Genomic DNA, 17,856 nt, shown 5'->3' on the forward strand with positions numbered 1-17,856 from the left:
GGCACCAGTGCCAACTTGGTCTGGTTTAAGAGTGCCAAGTGTGTCCTGCAAACTGACACCCAGAACAGTGGCTTGTGAGTTTTGTTTCCCAGGGAAAAAGCCTGTACAATGGTACAGGGGCCTGAGGCCTTAAATTGCCGGGTGCCTCCTGGAATTCGGCCTCTCGCAGGATGCCTCCCAGACGCAAGGTGGCACCAGTGCCAACTTGGTCTGGTTTAAGAGTGCCAAGTGTGTCCTGCAAACTGACACCCAGAACAGTGGCTTGTGAGTTTTGTTTCCCAGGGAAAAAGCCTGTACAATGGTTCAGGGTCCTGCGGCATTAAATTGCCGGGTGTCTCCTGGAATTGCGCCTCTCGCAGGATGCCTCCCAGACGCAAGGTGGCACCAGTGCCAACTTGGTCTGGTTTGAGAGTTCCAGGTGGCTCCTGAAAACTGACACCCAGAACAGTGGCTTGTGAGTTTTGTTTCCCAGGGAAAAAGCCTGTACAATGGTTTAGGTTAATGCCGCCTTTAATACCGGGTGGCACCTGGAGATCCGCATCTCGCAGGATGCCTCCCAGACGCAAGGTGGCACCAGTGCCAACTTGGTCTGGTTTGAGAGTGTCAAGTGGGTCCTGAAAACTGACACCCAGAACAGTGGCTTGTGAGTTTTGTTTCCCAGGGAAAAAGCCTGTACAATGGTTCAGGGTCCTGCGGCCTTAAATGGCCGGGTGCCTCCTGGAGATCCGCCTCTCGCAGGATGCCTCCCAGACGCATCGTGGCACCAGTGCCAACTTGGTCTGGTGTGAGAGTGCCAAGTGGGTCCTGCAAACTGACACCCAGAACAGTGGCTTGTGAGTTTTGTTTCCCAGGGAAAAAGCCTGTACAATGGTTCAGGGGCCTGTGGCCTTAAATTGCCGGGTGCCTCCTGGAGATCCGCCTCTCACAGGATGCCTCCCAGGCGCAACATGACACCAGTGCCAACTTGGTCTGGTTTAAGAGTGCCAAGTGGGTCCTGAAAACTGACGCCCAGAACAGTGGCTTGTGAGTTTTGTTTCCCAGGGAAAAAGCCTGTACAATGGTTCAGGGGCCTGAGGCCTTAAATTGCCGGGTGCCTCCTGGAATTCAGCCTCTCGCAGGATGCCTCCAAGACACAAGGTGGCACCAGTGCCAACTTGGTCTGGTTTGAGAGTTCCAGGTGGCTCCTGCAAACTGACACCCAGAACAGTGGCTTGTGAGTTTTCTTTCCCAGGGAAAAAGCCTGTACAATGGTTTAGGTTAATGCCGCCTTTAATAGCCGGGTGGCACCTGGAGATCCGCATCTCGCAGGATGCCTCCCAGACGCAAGGTGGCACCAGTGCCAACTTGGTCTGGTTTGAGAGCGTCAAGTGGGTCCTGAAAACTGACACCCAGTACAGTGGCTTGTGAGTTTTGTTTCCCAGGGAAAAAGCCTGTACATTGGTTCAGGGTCCTGCGGCCTTAAATTGCCGGGTGCCTTCTGGAGATTCGCCTCTCACAGGATGCCTCCCAGACGAAAGGTGGCACCAGTGCCAACTTGGTCTGGTTTAAGAGTGCCAAGTGGGTCCTGAAAACTGACACCCAGAACAGTGGCTTGTGAGTTTTGTTTCCCAGGGAAAAAGCCTGTACAATGGTTCAGGGTCCTGCGGACTTAAATTGCCGGGTACCTCCTTGAATTCCACCTCTCGCAGCATGCCTCCCAGACGAAAGGTGGCACCAGTGCCAACTTGGTCTGGTTTGCGAGTGCCAAGTGTGTCCTGAAAACTGACACCCAGAACAGTGGCTTGTGAGTTTTGTTTCCCAGGGAAAAAGCCTGTACAATGGTTCAGGGTCCTGCGGCCTAAAAATTGCCGGGTGCCTCCTGGAATTCCGCCTCTCGCAGGATGCCTCCAAGACGCAAGGTGGCACCAGTTCCAACTTGGTCTGGTTTGAGAGTGCCAAGTGGGTCCTGAAAACTGACACCCAGAACAGTGTCTTGTGAGTTTTGTTTCCCAGGGAAAAAGCCTGTACAATGGTTCAGGGTCCTGCGGCCTTAAATTGCCGGGTGTCTCCTGGAATTGCGCCTCTCGCAGGATGCCTCCCAGACGCAAGGTGGCACCAGTGCCAACTTGGTCTGGTTTAAGAGTGCCAAGTGGGTCCTGAAAACTGACACCCAGAACAGTGGCTTGTGAGTTTTGTTTCCCAGGGAAAAAGCCTGTACAATGGTTCAGGGGCCTGAGGCCTTAAATTGCCGGGTGTCTCCTGGAATTCGGCCTCTCACAGGATGCCTCCCAGACGCAACATGACACCAGTGCCAACTTAGTCTGGTTAAAGAATGCCAAGTGAGTCCTGAAAACTGACACCCAGAACAGTGGCTTGTGAGTTTTGTTTCCCAGGGAAAAAGCCTGTACATTGGTTCAGGGGCGTGAGGCCTTAAATTGCCGGGTGCCTCCTGGAATTGCGCCTCTCGCAGGATGCCTCCCAGACGCAGGGTGGCACCAGTGCCAACTTGGTCTGGTTTGAGAGTTCCAGGTGGCTTCTGCAAACTGACAACCAGAACAGTGGCTTGTGAGGTTTCTTTCCCAGGGAAAAAGCCTGTAAAATGGTTTAGGTTAATGCCGCCTTTAATAGCGGGGTGGCACCTGGAGATCCGCCTCTCGCAGGATGCCTCCCAGACGCAAGGTGGCACCAGTGCCAACTTGGTCTGATTTGAGAGTGTCAAGTGGGTCCTGAAAACTGACACCCAGAACAGTGGCTTGTGAGTTTTGTTTCCCAGGGAAAAAGCCTGTACAATGGTTCAGGGTCCTGCGGACTTAAATTGCCGGGTGCCTCCTGGAGATCCGCCTCTCACAGGATGCCTCCCAGGCGCAACATGACACCAGTGCCAACTTGGTCTGGTTTAAGAGTGCCAAGTGGGTCCTGAAAACTGACACCCAGAACAGTGGCTTGTGAGTTTTGTTTCCCAGGGAAAAAGCCTGTACAATGGTTCAGGGGCCTGAGGCCTTAAATTGCCGGGTGCCTCCTGGAATTCAGCCTCTCGCAGGATGCCTCCAAGACACAAGGTGGCACCAGTGCCAACTTGGTCTGGTTTGAGAGTGCCAAGTGGGTCCTGAAAACTGACACCCAGAACAGTGGCTTGTGAGTTTTGTTTCCCAGGGAAAAAGCCTGTACAATGGTTCAGGGTCCTGCGGCCTTAAATTGCCGCGTGCCTCCTGGAATTGCGCCTCTCGCAGGATGCCTCCCAGACGCAAGGAGGCACCAGTGCCAACTTGGTCTGGTTTGAGAGTGCCAAGTGGCTCCTGCAAACTGACACCCAGAACAGTGGCTTGTGAGTTTTCTTTCCCAGGGAAAAAGCCTGTAAAATGGTTTAGGTTAATGCCGCCTTTAATAGCCGGGTGGGACCTGGAGATCCTCATCTCGCAGGATGCCTCCCAGACGCAAGGTGGCACCAGTGCCAACTTGGTCTGGTTTGAGAGTGTCAAGTGGGTCCTGAAAACTGACACCCAGAACAGTGGCTTGTGAGTTTTGTTTCCCAGGGAAAAAGCCTGTACAATGGTTCAGGGTCCTGCGGACTTAAATTGCCGGGTGCCTCCTTGAATTCCGCCTCTCGCAGCATGCCTCCCAGACGAAAGGTGGCACCAGTGCGAACTTGGTCTGGTTTGAGAGTGCCAAGTGTGTCCTGAAAACTGACACCCAGAACAGTGGCTTGTGAGTTTTGTTTCCCAGGGAAAAAGCCTGTACAATGGTTCAGGGTCCTGCGGCCTTAAATTGCCGGGTGCCTCCTGGAATTCCGCCTCTCGCCGGATGCCTCCCAGACGCAAGGTGGCACCAGTGCCAACTTGGTCTGGTTTGAGAGTGCCAAGTGGCTCCTGCAATCTGACACCCAGAACAGTGGCTTGTGAGTTTTCTTTCCCAGGGAAAAAGCCTGTAAAATGGTTTAGGTTAATGCCGCCTTTAATAGCCGGGTGCCACCTGGAGATTCGCCTCTCGCAGGATTCCTCCCAGACGCAAGGTGGCACCAGTGCCAACTTGGTCTGGTTTGAGAGTGTCAAGTGGGTCCTGCAAACTGACACCCAGAACAGTGGCTTGTGAGTTTTGTTTCCCAGGGAAAAAGCCTGTACAATGGTTCAGGGTTCTGCGACTTAAATTGCCGGGTGCCTCCTGGAATTCCGCATCACGCCAGAGGTTTCCCAGACGCTAAGCAACACCGGTGCCAAATTGGTCTTGTTTAGGAGTGCCAAGTGGGTCCTGAAAACTGACACCCAGAACAGTGGCTTGTTAGTTTTGTTTCCCAGGGAAAAAGCCTGTACAATGGTTCAGGGTCCTGCGGCCTTAAATTGCCGGGTGACTCATGGAATTCGGCCTCTCGCAGGATGCCTCCCAGACGCAAGGTGGCACCAGTGCAAACTTGGTCTGGTTTAAGAGTGCCAGGTTGCTCCTGCAAACTGACACCCAGAACAGTGGCTTGTGAGTTTTCTTTCCCAGGGAAAAAGCCTGTACAATGGTTCAGGGTCCTGCGGCCTTAAATTGCCCGGTGACTCATGGAATTGCGCCTCTCGCAGGATGCCTCCCAGACGCAAGGTGGCACCAGTTCTACCTTGGTCTGGTTTAAGAGTGCCAAGTGGGTCCTGCAAACTGACACCCAGTACAGTGGCTTGTGAGTTTTGTTTCCCAGGGAAAAAGCCTGTACAATGGTTCAGGGTCCTGCGGACTTAAATTGCCGGGTGCCTCCTGGAATTCCGCCTCTCACAGGATGCCTCCCAGACGCAAGGAGGCACCAGTGCCAACTTGGTCTGGTTTGAGAGTGCCAAGTGGGTCCTGAAAACTGACACCCAGAACAGTGGCTTGTGAGTTTTGTTTCCCAGGGAAAAAGCCTGTACAATGGTTTAGGGTCCTGCGGCCTTAAATTGCGGGGTGACTCCTAGAATTCCGCATCACGCGAGAGGTTTCCAAGACGCTAAGAAACACCAGTGCCAAATTGGTCTGGTTTGAGAGTGCCAAGTGGGTCCTGAAAACTGACACCCAGAACAGTGGCTTGTGAGTTTTGTTTCCCAGGGAAAAAGCCTGTACAATGGTTCAGGGTCCTGCGGACTTAAATTGCCGGGTGTCTCCTGGAATTGCGCCTCTCGCAGGATGCCTCCCAGACGCAAGGTGGCACCAGTGCCAACTTGGTCTGGTTTGAGAGTTCCAGGTGGCTCCTGCAATCTGACACCCAGAACAGTGGCTTGTGAGTTTTGTTTCCCAGGGAAAAAGCCTGTACAATGGTTCAGGGTCCTGCGGCCTTAAATTGCCGGGTGCCTCCTGGAATTCCGCCTCTCGCAGGATGCCTCCCAGACGCAAGGTGGCACCAGTGCCAACTTGGTCTGGTTTGAGAGTGCCAAGTGGCTCCTGCAAACTGACACCCAGAACAGTGGCTTGTGAGTTTTGTTTCCCAGGGAAAAAGCCTGTACAATGGTTCAGGGGCCTGAGGCCTTAAATTGCCGGGTGCCTCCTGGAATTCGTCCTCTCGCAGGATGCCTCCCAGACGCAAGGTGGCACCAGTTCCAACTTGGTCTGGTTTGAGAGTGCCAAGTGGGTCCTGAAAACTGACACCCAGAACAGTGGCTTGTGAGTTTTGTTTCCCAGGGAAAAAGCCTGTACAATGGTTCAGGGTCCTGCGGACTTAAATTGCGGGGTGCCTCCTGGAATTCCGCATCACGCCAGAGGTTTCCCAGACGCTAAGCAACACCAGTGCCAAATTGGTCTGGTTTGAGAGTGCCAAGTGGGTCCTGAAAACTGACACCCAGAACAGTGGCTTGTGAGTTTTGTTTCCCAGGGAAAAAGCCTGTACAATGGTTCAGGGGCCTGAGGCCTTAAATTGCCGGGTGCCTCCTGGAGATCCGCCTCTCACAGGATGCCTCCCAGGCGCAACATGACACCAGTGCCAACTTGGTCTGGTTAAAGAGTGCCAAGTGGGTCCTGAAAACTGACACCCAGTACAGTGGCTTGTGAGTTTTGTTTCCCAGGGAAAAAGCCTGGACAATGGTTTAGGTTAATGCCGCCTTTAATAGCCGGGTGCCAGCTGGAGATTCGCCTCTCGCAGCATGCCTCCCAGACGCAAGGTGGCACCAGTGCCAACTTGGTCTGGTTTGAGAGTGTCAAGTGGGTCCTGAAAACTGACACCCAGAACAGTGGCTTGTGAGTTTTGTTTCCCAGGGAAAAAGCCTGTACAATGGTTCAGGGGCCTGAGGCCTTAAATTGCCGGGTGCCTCCTGGAATTCGTCCTCTCGCAGGATGCCTCCCAGACGCAAGGTGGCACCAGTTCCAACTTGGTCTGGTTTGAGAGTGCCAAGTGGGTCCTGAAAACTGACACCCAGAACAGTGGCTTGTGAGTTTTGTTTCCCAGGGAAAAAGCCTGTACAATGGTTCAGGGTCCTGCGGCCTTAAATTGCCGGGTGACTCATGGAATTCGGCCTCTCGCAGGATGCCTCCCAGACGCAAAGTGGCACCAGTTCTACCTTGGTCTGGTTTAAGAGTGCCAAGTGGGTCCTGAAAACTGACACCCAGAACAGTGGCTTGTGAGTTTTGTTTCCCAGGGAAAAAGCCTGTACAATGGTTCAGGGGCCTGAGGCCTTAAATTGCCGGGTGCCTCCTGGAATTCGGCCTCTCGCAGGATGCCTCCCAGACGCAAGGTGGCACCAGTGCCAACTTGGTCTGGTTTGAGAGTGTCAAGTGGGTCCTGAAAACTGACACCCAGAACAGTGGCTTGTGAGTTTTGTTTCCCAGGGAAAAAGCCTGTACAATGGTTCAGGGTCCTGCGGCCTTAAATTGCCGGGTGTCTCCTGGAATTGCGCCTCTCGCAGGATGCCTCCCAGACGCAAGGTGGCACCAGTGCCAACTTGGTCTGGTTTGAGAGTGTCAAGTGGGTCCTGAAAACTGACACCCAGAACAGTGGCTTGTGAGTTTTGTTTCCCAGGGAAAAAGCCTGTACAATGGTTCAGGGTCCTGCGGACTTAAATTGTCGGGTGCCTCCTGGAATTCCGCCTCTCGCAGGATGCCTCCCAGACGCATGGTGGCACCAGTCCCAACTTCATCTGGTTTGAGAGTGCCAAGTGGGTCCTGCAAACTGACACCCAGAACAGTGGCTTGTGAGTTTTGTTTCCCAGGGAAAAAGCCTGTACAATGGTTCAGGGTCCTGCGGCCTTAAATTGCGGGGTGCCTCCTGGAATTGCGCCTCTCGCCGGATGCCTCCCAGACGCAAGGTGGCACCAGTGCCAACTTGGTCTGGTTTGAGAGTGCCAAGTGTGTCCTGCAAACTGACACCCAGAACAGTGGCTTGTGAGTTTTCTTTCCCAGGGAAAAAGCCTGTAAAATGGTTTAGGTTAATGCCGCCTTTAATAGCCGGGTGCCACCTGGAGATTCGCCTCTCGCAGGATGCCTCCCAGACGCAAGGTGGCACCAGTGCCAACTTGGTCTGGTTTGAGAGTGTCAAGTGGGTCCTGAAAACTGACACCCAGAACAGTGGCTTGTGAGTTTTGTTTCCCAGGGAAAAAGCCTGTACAATGGTTCAGGGTCCTGCGGACTTAAATTGCCGGGTGCCTCCTGGAATTCCGCCTCTCGCAGGATGCCTCCCAGACGCATGGTGGCACCAGTCCCAACTTCATCTGGTTTGAGAGTGCCAAGTGGGTCCTGCAAACTGACACCCAGAACAGTGGCTTGTGAGTTTTGTTTCCCAGGGAAAAAGCCTGTACAATGGTTCAGGGTCCTGCGGCCTTAAATTGCGGGGTGCCTCCTGGAATTCCGCATCACGCCAGAGGTTTCCCAGATGCTAAGCAACACCAGTGCCAAATTGGTCTGGTTTGAGAGTGCCAAGTGTGTCCTGCAAACTGACACCCAGAACACTGGCTTGTTAGTTTTGTTTCCCAGGGAAAAAGCCTGTACAATGGTTCAGGGTCCTGCGGCCTTAAATTGCGGGGTGCCTCCTGGAATTCCGCATCACTCCAGAGGTTTCCCAGATGCTAAGCAACACCAGTGCCAAATTGGTCTGGTTTGAGAGTGCCAAGTGTGTCCTGCAAACTGACACCCAGAACACTGGCTTGTGAGTTTTGTTTCCCAGGGAAAAAGCCTGTACAATGGTTCAGGGTCCTGCGGCCTTAAATTGCGGGGTGCCTCCTGGAATTCCGCATCACGCCAGAGGTTTCCCAGACGCTAAGCAACACCAGTGCCAAATTGGTCTGGTTTGAGAGTGCCAAGTGTGTCCTGCAAACTGACACCCAGAACAGTGGCTTGTGAGTTTTGTTTCCCAGGGAAAAAGCCTGTACAATGGTTCAGGGTCCTGCGGCCTTAAATTGCGGGGTGCCTCCTGGAATTCCGCATCACGCCAGAGGTTTCCCAGACGCTAAGCAACACCAGTGCCAAATTGGTCTGGTTTGAGAGTGCCAAGTGGGTCCTGAAAACTGACACCCAGAACAGTGGCTTGTGAGTTTTGTTTCCCAGGGAAAAAGCCTGTACAATGGTTCAGGGGCCTGAGGCCTTAAATTGCCGGGTGCCTCCTGGAGATCCGCCTCTCACAGGATGCCTCCCAGGCGCAACATGACACCAGTGCCAACTTGGTCTGGTTTAAGAGTGCCAAGTGGGACCTGAAAACTGACACCCAGTACAGTGGCTTGTGAGTTTTGTTTCCCAGGGAAAAAGCCTGTACAATGGTTCAGGGTCCTGCGGACTGAAATTGCCGGGTCCCTCCTGGAATTCCGCCTCTCGCAGGATGCCTCCCAGACGCAAGGTGGCACCAGTGCCACCTTGGTCTGGTTTGAGAGTTCCAGGTGGCTCCTGCAAACTGACACCCAGAACAGTGGCTTGTGAGTTTTCTTTCCCAGGGAAAATGCCTGTAAAATGGCTCAGTTTAATGCCGCCTTTAATAGCCGGGTGCCAGCTGGAGATCCGCCTCTCGCAGGATGCCTCTCAGACGCAAGGTGGCACCAGTGCCAACTTGGTCTTTTTTGAGAGTGTCAAGTGGGTCCTGAAAACTGACACCCAGTACAGTGGCTTGTGAGTTTTGTTTCCCAGGGAAAAAGCCTGTAAAATGGTTCAGGGTCCTGCGGCCTTAAATTGCCGGGTGCCTCCTGGAGATCCGCCTCTCGCAGGATGGCTCCCAGACGCATGGTGGCACCAGTGCCAACTTGGTCTGGTTTGAGAGTGCCAAGTGGCTCCTGCAAACTGACACCCAGAACAGTGGCTTGTGAGTTTTGTTTCCCAAGGAAAAAGCCTGTACAATGGTTCAGGGTCCTGCGGCCTTAAATTGCCGGGTGTCTCCTGGAATTGCGCCTCTCGCAGGATGCCTCCCAGACGCAAGGTGGCACCAGTGCCAACTTGGTCTGGTTTGATAGTTCCAGGTGGCTCCTGCAAACTAACACCCAGAACAGTGGCTTGTGAGTTTTCTTTCCCAGGGAAAAAGCCTGTACAATGGTTTAGGTTAATGCCGCCTTTAATAGCCGGGTGCCAGCTGGAGATTCGCCTCTCGCAGCATGCCTCCCAGACGCAAGGTGGCACCAGTGCCAACTTGGTCTGGTTTGAGAGTGTCAAGTGGGTCCTGAAAACTGACACCCAGAACAGTGGCTTGTGAGTTTTGTTTCCCAGGGAAAAAGCCTGTACAATGGTTCAGGGTCCTGCGGACTTAAATTGCCGGGTGCCTCCTGGAATTCCGCCTCTTACAGGATGCCTCCCAGACGCAAGGAGGCACCAGTGCCAACTTGGTCTGGTTTGAGAGTGTTAAGTGGGTCCTGAAAACTGACACCCAGAACAGTGGCTTGTGAGTTTTGTTTCCCAGGGAAAAAGCCTGTACAATGGTTCAGGGTCCTGCGGCCTTAAATTGCCGGGTGTCTCCTGGAATTGCGCCTCTCGCAGGATGCCTCCCAGACGCAAGGTGGCACCAGTGCCAACGTGGTCTGGTTTGAGAGTTCCAGGTGGCTCCTGCAATCTGACACCCAGAACAGTGGCTTGTGAGTTTTGTTTCCCAGGGAAAAAGCCTGTACAATGGTTCAGGGTCCTGCGGCCTTAAATTGCCGGGTGTCTCCTGGAATTGCGCCTCTCGCAGGATGCCTCCCAGACGCAAGGTGGCACCAGTGCCAACTTGGTCTGGTTTGAGAGTGTCAAGTGGGTCCTGAAAACTGACACCCAGAACAGTGGCTTGTGAGTTTTGTTTCCCAGGGATAAAGCCTGTACAATGGTTCAGGGGCCTGAGGCCTTAAATTGCCGGGTGCCTCCTGGAATTCGTCCTCTCGCAGGATGCCTCCCAGACGCAAGGTGGCACCAGTTCCAACTTGGTCTGGTTTGAGAGTGCCAAGTGGGTCCTGAAAACTGACACCCAGAACAGTGGCTTGTGAGTTTTGTTTCCCAGGGAAAAAGCCTGTACAATGGTTCAGGGTCCTGCGGCCTTAAATTGCCGGGTGACTCATGGAATTCGGCCTCTCGCAGGATGCCTCCCAGGCGCAACATGACACCAGTGCCAACTTGGTCTGGTTTGAGAGTTCCAGGTGGCTCCTGCAATCTGACACCCAGAACAGTGGCTTGTGAGTTTTCTTTCCCAGGGAAAAAGCCTGTAAAATGGTTTAGGTTAATGCCGCCTTTAATAGCCGGGTGCCAGCTGGAGATTCGCCTCTCGCAGGATGCCTCCCAGACGCAAGGTGGCACCAGTGCCAACTTGGTCTGGTTTGAGAGTGTCAAGTGGGTCCTGAAAACTGACACCCAGAACAGTGGCTTGTGAGTTTTGTTTCCCAGGGAAAAAGCCTGTACAATGGTTCAGGGTCCTGCGGACTTAAATTGCCGGGTGCCTCCTATAATTCCGCCTCTCACAGGATGCCTCCCAGACGCAAGGAGGCACCAGTGCCAACTTGGTCTGGTTTGAGAGTGTTAAGTGGGTCCTGAAAACTGACACCCAGAACAGTGGCTTGTGAGTTTTGTTTCCCAGGGAAAAAGCCTGTACAATGGTTCAGGGTCCTGCGGCCTTAAATTGCCGGGTGTCTCCTGGAATTGCGCCTCTCGCAGGATGCCTCCCAGACGCAAGGTGGCACCAGTGCCAACATGGTCTGGTTTGAGAGTTCCAAGTGGGTCCTGAAAACTGACACCCAGAACAGTGGCTTGTGAGTTTTCTTTCCCAGGGAAAAAGCCTGTAAAATGGTTTAGGTTAATGCCGCCTTTAATTGCCGGGTGGCACCTGGAGATCCGCCTCTCGCAGGATGCCTCCCAGGCGCAACATGACACCAGTGCCAACTTGGTCTGGTTTGAGAGTGTCAAGTGGGTCCTGAAAACTGACACCCAGAACAGTGGCTTGTGAGTTTTGTTTCCCAGGGAAAAAGCCTGTACAATGGTTCAGGGTCCTGCGGCCTTAAATTGCCGGGTGCCTCCTGGAGATCCGCCTCTCGCAGGATGCCTCCCAGACGCAAGGTGGCACCAGTGCCAACTTGGTCTGGTTTGAGAGTGTCAAGTGGGTCCTGAAAACTGACACCCAGAACAGTGGCTTGTGAGTTTTGTTTCCCAGGGAAAAAGCCTGTACAATGGTTCAGGGTCCTGCGGCCTTAAATTGCCGGGTGTCTCCTGGAATTGCGCCTCTCGCAGGATGCCTCCCAGACGCAAGGTGGCACCAGTGCCAACTTGGTCTGGTTTGAGAGTGTCAAGTGGGTCCTGCAAACTGACACCCAGAACAGTGTCTTGTGAGTTTTGTTTCCCAGGGAAAAAGCCTGTACAATGGTTCAGGGTCCTGCGGCCTTAAATTGCGGGGTGCCTCCTGGAATTCCGCATCACGCCAGAGGTTTCCCAGACGCTAAGCAACACCAGTGCCAAATTGGTCTGGTTTGAGAGTGCCAAGTGTGTCCTGCAAACTGACACCCAGAACAGTGGCTTGTGAGTTTTGTTTCCCAGGGAAAAAGCCTGTACAATGGTTCAGGGTCCTGCGACCTTTAATTGCCGGGTGCCTCCTGGAATTCGGCCTCTCGCAGGATGCCTCCCAGACACAAGGAGGCACCAGTGCCAACTTGGTCTGGTTTAAGAGTGCCAAGTGGGTCCTGAAAACTGACACCCAGAACAGTGGCTTGTGAGTTTTGTTTCCCAGGGAAAATGCCTGTACAATGGTTCAGGGGCCTGAGGCCTTAAATTGCCGGGTGCCTCCTGGAATTCAGGCTCTCGCAGGATGCCTCCCAGACGCAAGGTGGCACCAGTGCCAACTTGGTCTGGTTTGAGAGTGCCAGGTGGCTCCTGCAAACTGACACCCAGAACAGTGGCTTGTGAGTTTTCTTTCCCAGGGAAAAAGCCTGTAAAATGGTTTAGGTTAATGCCGCCTTTAATAGCCTGGTGGCACCTGGAGATCCGCATCTCGCAGGATGCCTCCTAGACGCAAGGTGGCAACAGTGCCAACTTGGTCTGGTTTGAGAGTTCCAGGTGGCTCCTGCAATCTGACACCCAGTACAGTGGCTTGTGAGTTTTGTTTCCCAGGGAAAAAGCCTGTACAATGGTTCAGGGTCCTGCGGACTTAAATTGCCGGGTGCCTCCTGGAATTCCGCCTCTCGCAGGATGCCTCCCAGACGCAAGGAGGCACCAGTGCCAACTTGGTCTGGTTTGAGAGTGTCAAGTGGGTCCTGCAAACTGACACCCAGAACAGTGGCTTGTGAGTTTTCTTTCCCAGGGAAAAAGCCTGTACAATGGTTCAGGGTCCTGCGGCCTTAAATTGCGGGGTGCCTCCTGGAATTCCGCATCACGCCAGAGGTTTCCCAGACGCTAAGCAACACCAGTGCCAAATTGGTCTGGTTTGAGAGTGCCAAGTGGGTCCTGAAAACTGACACCCAGAACAGTGGCTTGTGAGTTTTGTTTCCCAGGGAAAAAGCCTGTACAATGGTTCAGGGGCCTGAGGCCTTAAATTGCCGGGTGCCTCCTGGAGATCCGCCTCTCACAGGATGCCTCCCAGGCGCAACATGACACCAGTGCCAACTTGGTCTGGTTTAAGAGTGCCAAGTGGGTCCTGAAAACTGACACCCAGTACAGTGGCTTGTGAGTTTTGTTTCCCAGGGAAAAAGCCTGTACAATGGTTCAGGGTCCTGCGGACTTAAATTGCCGGGTGTCTCCTGGAATTGCGCCTCTCGCAGGATGCCTCCCAGACGCAAGGTGGCACCAGTGCCAACTTGGTCTGGTTTGAGAGTTCCAGGTGGCTCCTGCAATCTGACACCCAGAACAGTGGCTTGTGAGTTTTCTTTCCCAGGGAAAAAGCCTGTAAAATGGTTTAGGTTAATGCCGCCTTTAATAGCCGGGTGCCAGCTGGAGATTCGCCTCTCGCAGGATGCCTCCCAGACGCAAGGTGGCACCAGTGCCAACTTGGTCTGGTTTGAGAGTGTCAAGTGGGTCCTGAAAACTGACACCCAGAACAGTGGCTTGTGAGTTTTGTTTCCCAGGGAAAAAGCCTGTACAATGTTTCAGGGTCCTGCGGACTTAAATTGCCGGGTGCCTCCTATAATTCCGCCTCTCACAGGATGCCTCCCAGACGCAAGGAGGCACCAGTGCCAACTTGGTCTGGTTTGAGAGTGCCAAGTGGGTCCTGAAAACTGACACCCAGAACAGTGGCTTGTGAGTTTTGTTTCCCAGGGAAAAAGCCTGTACAATGGTTTAGGGTCCTGCGGCCTTAAATTGCGGGGTGCCTCCTAGAATTCCGCATCACGCGAGAGGTTTCCAAGACGCTAAGCAACACCAGTGCCAAATTGGTCTGGTTTAAGAGTGCCAAGTGGGTCCTGAAAACTGACACCCAGTACAGTGGCTTGTGAGTTTTGTTTCTCAGGGAAAAAGCCTGTACAATGGTTCAGGGTCCTGCGGCCTTAAATTGCCGGGTGTCTCCTGGAATTGCGCCTCTCGCAGGATGCCTCCCAGACGCAAGGTGGCACCAGTGCCAACTTGGTCTGGTTTGAGAGTTCCAGGTGGCTCCTGCAATCTGACACCCAGAACAGTGGCTTGTGAGTTTTCTTTCCCAGGGAAAAAGCCTGTACAATGGTTCAGGGTCCTGCGGCCTTAAATTGCCGGGTGCCTCCTGGAGATCCGCCTCTCGCAGGATGCCTCCCAGACGCATGGTGGCACCAGTGCCAAATTGGTCTGGTTTGAGAGTGCCAAGTGGGTCCTGCAAACTGACACCCAGAACAGTGGCTTGTGAGTTTTCTTTCCCAGGGAAAAAGCCTGTAAAATGGTTTAGGTTAATGCCGCCTTTAATAGCCTGGTGGCACCTGGAGATCCGCATCTCGCAGGATGCCTCCTAGACGCAAGGTGGCAACAGTGCCAACTTGGTCTGGTTTGAGAGTTCCAGGTGGCTCCTGCAATCTGACACCCAGTACAGTGGCTTGTGAGTTTTGTTTCCCAGGGAAAAAGCCTGTACAATGGTTCAGGGTCCTGCGGACTTAAATTGCCGGGTGCCTCCTGGAATTCCGCCTCTCGCAGGATGCCTCCCAGACGCAAGGAGGCACCAGTGCCAACTTGGTCTGGTTTGAGAGTGTCAAGTGGGTCCTGCAAACTGACACCCAGAACAGTGGCTTGTGAGTTTTCTTTCCCAGGGAAAAAGCCTGTACAATGGTTCAGGGTCCTGCGGCCTTAAATTGCGGGGTGCCTCCTGGAATTCCGCATCACGCCAGAGGTTTCCCAGACGCTAAGCAACACCAGTGCCAAATTGGTCTGGTTTGAGAGTGCCAAGTGGGTCCTGAAAACTGACACCCAGAACAGTGGCTTGTGAGTTTTGTTTCCCAGGGAAAAAGCCTGTACAATGGTTCAGGGGCCTGAGGCCTTAAATTGCCGGGTGCCTCCTGGAGATCCGCCTCTCACAGGATGCCTCCCAGGCGCAACATGACACCAGTGCCAACTTGGTCTGGTTTAAGAGTGCCAAGTGGGTCCTGAAAACTGACACCCAGTACAGTGGCTTGTGAGTTTTGTTTCCCAGGGAAAAAGCCTGTACAATGGTTCAGGGTCCTGCGGACTTAAATTGCCGGGTGTCTCCTGGAATTGCGCCTCTCGCAGAATGCCTCCCAGACGCAAGGTGGCACCAGTGCCAACTTGGTCTGGTTTGAGAGTTCCAGGTGGCTCCTGCAATCTGACACCCAGAACAGTGGCTTGTGAGTTTTCTTTCCCAGGGAAAAAGCCTGTAAAATGGTTTAGGTTAATGCCGCCTTTAATAGCCGGGTGCCAGCTGGAGATTCGCCTCTCGCAGGATGCCTCCCAGACGCAAGGTGGCACCAGTGCCAACTTGGTCTGGTTTGAGAGTGTCAAGTGGGTCCTGAAAACTGACACCCAGAACAGTGGCTTGTGAGTTTTGTTTCCCAGGGAAAAAGCCTGTACAATGTTTCAGGGTCCTGCGGACTTAAATTGCCGGGTGCCTCCTATAATTCCGCCTCTCACAGGATGCCTCCCAGACGCAAGGAGGCACCAGTGCCAACTTGGTCTGGTTTGAGAGTGCCAAGTGGGTCCTGAAAACTGACACCCAGAACAGTGGCTTGTGAGTTTTGTTTCCCAGGGAAAAAGCCTGTACAATGGTTTAGGGTCCTGCGGCCTTAAATTGCGGGGTGCCTCCTAGAATTCCGCATCACGCGAGAGGTTTCCAAGACGCTAAGCAACACCAGTGCCAAATTGGTCTGGTTTAAGAGTGCCAAGTGGGTCCTGAAAACTGACACCCAGTACAGTGGCTTGTGAGTTTTGTTTCTCAGGGAAAAAGCCTGTACAATGGTTCAGGGTCCTGCGGCCTTAAATTGCCGGGTGTCTCCTGGAATTGCGCCTCTCGCAGGATGCCTCCCAGACGCAAGGTGGCACCAGTGCCAACTTGGTCTGGTTTGAGAGTTCCAGGTGGCTCCTGCAATCTGACACCCAGAACAGTGGCTTGTGAGTTTTCTTTCCCAGGGAAAAAGCCTGTACAATGGTTCAGGGTCCTGCGGCCTTAAATTGCCGGGTGCCTCCTGGAGATCCGCCTCTCGCAGGATGCCTCCCAGACGCATGGTGGCACCAGTGCCAAATTGGTCTGGTTTGAGAGTGCCAAGTGGGTCCTGCAAACTGACACCCAGAACAGTGGCTTGTGAGTTTTGTTTCCCAGGGAAAAAGCCTGTACAATGGTTCAGGGGCCTGAGGCCTTAAATTGCCGGGTGCCTCCTGGAGATCCGCCTCTCACAGGATGCCTCCCAGACGCAACATGAAACCAGTGCCAACTTGGTCTGGTTTGAGAGTGTCAAGTGGGTCATGAAAACTGACACCCAGAACAGTGGCTTGTGAGTTTTCTTTCCCAGGGAAAATGCCTGTACAATGGCTCAGGGGCCTGAGGCCTTAAATTGCCGGGTGCCTCCTGGAATTCAGGCTCTCGCAGGATGCCTCCCAGACGCAAGGTGGCACCAGTGCCAACTTGGTCTGGTTTAAGAGTGCCAAGTGTGTCCTGAAAACTGACACCCAGAACAGTGGCTTGTGAGTTTTGTTTCCCAGGGAAAAAGCCTGTACAATGGTTCAGGGTCCTGCGGCCTTAAATTGCGGGGTGCCTCCTGGAATTCCGCATCACGCCAGAGGTTTCCCAGACGCTAAGCAACACCAGTGCCAAATTGGTCTGGTTTGAGAGTGCCAAGTGTGTCCTGCAAACTGACACCCAGAACAGTGGCTTGTGAGTTTTGTTTCCCAGGGAAAAAGCCTGTACAATGGTTCAGGGTCCTGCGGCCTTAAATTGCCGGGTGCCTCCTGGAATTCGGCCTCTCGCAGGATGCCTCCCAGACGCAAGATGGCACCAGTGCCAACTTGGTCTGGTTTGAGAGTGCCAAGTGGGTCCTGAAAACTGACACCCAGAACAGTGGCTTGTGAGTTTTGTTTCCCAGGGAAAAAGCCTGTACAATGGTTCAGGGTCCTGCGGCCTTAAATTGCCGGGTGACTCCTGGAACTCGGCCTCTCGCAGGATGCCTCCCAGACGCAACATGACACCAGTTCTACTTTGGTCTGATTTAAGAGTGCCAAGTGGGTCCTGAAAACTGACACCCAGAACAGTGGCTTGTGAGTTTTCTTTCCCAGGGAAAAAGCCTGTAAAATGGTTTAGGTTAATGACGCCTTTAATAGCCGGGTGCCACCTGGAGATTCGCCTCTCGCAGGATGCCTCCCAGACGCAAGGTGGCACCAGTGCCAACTTGGTCTGGTTTGAGAGTGTCAAGTGGGTCCTGAAAACTGACACCCAGTACAGTGGCTTGTGAGTTTTGTTTCCCAGGGAAAAAGCCTGTACAATGGTTCAGGGTCCTGCGGCCTTAAATTGCCGGGTGCCTCCTGGAGATCCGCCTCTCGCAAGATGCCTCCCAGACGCATGGTGGCACCAGTGCCAACTTGGTCTGGACTGAGAGTGCCAAGTGGGTCCTGCAAACTGACACCCAGAACAGTGGCTTGTGAGTTTTGTTTCCCAGGGAAAAAGCCTGTACAATGGTTCAGGGGCCTGAGGCCTTAAATTGCCGGGTACCTCCTGGAGATCCGCCTCTCACAGGATGCCTCCCAGACGCAACATGAAACCAGTGCCAACTTGGTCTGGTTTAAGAGTGTCAAGTGGGTCATGAAAACTGACACCCAGAACAGTGGCTTGTGAGTTTTCTTTCCCAGGGAAAAAGCCTGTAAAATAGTTTAGGTTAATGCCGCCTTTAATAGCCGGGTGCCACCGGAAGATTCGCCTCTCGCAGGATGCCTCCCAGAGGCAAGGTGGCACCAGTGCCAACTTGGTATGGTTTGAGAGTGTCAAGTGGGTCCTGAAAACTGACACCCAGAACAGTGGCTTGTGAGTTTTGTTTCCCAGGGAAAAAGCCTGTACAATGGTTCAGGGTCCTGCGGACTTAAATTGCCGGGTGCCTCCTGGAATTCCGCCTCTCGCAGGATGCCTCCCAGACGCAT

The sequence above is a fragment of the Fringilla coelebs genome, assembly GCF_963513975.1.
Source record: "Fringilla coelebs genome assembly, chromosome: 27".
Lineage (NCBI taxonomy): Eukaryota > Metazoa > Chordata > Aves > Passeriformes > Fringillidae > Fringilla > Fringilla coelebs.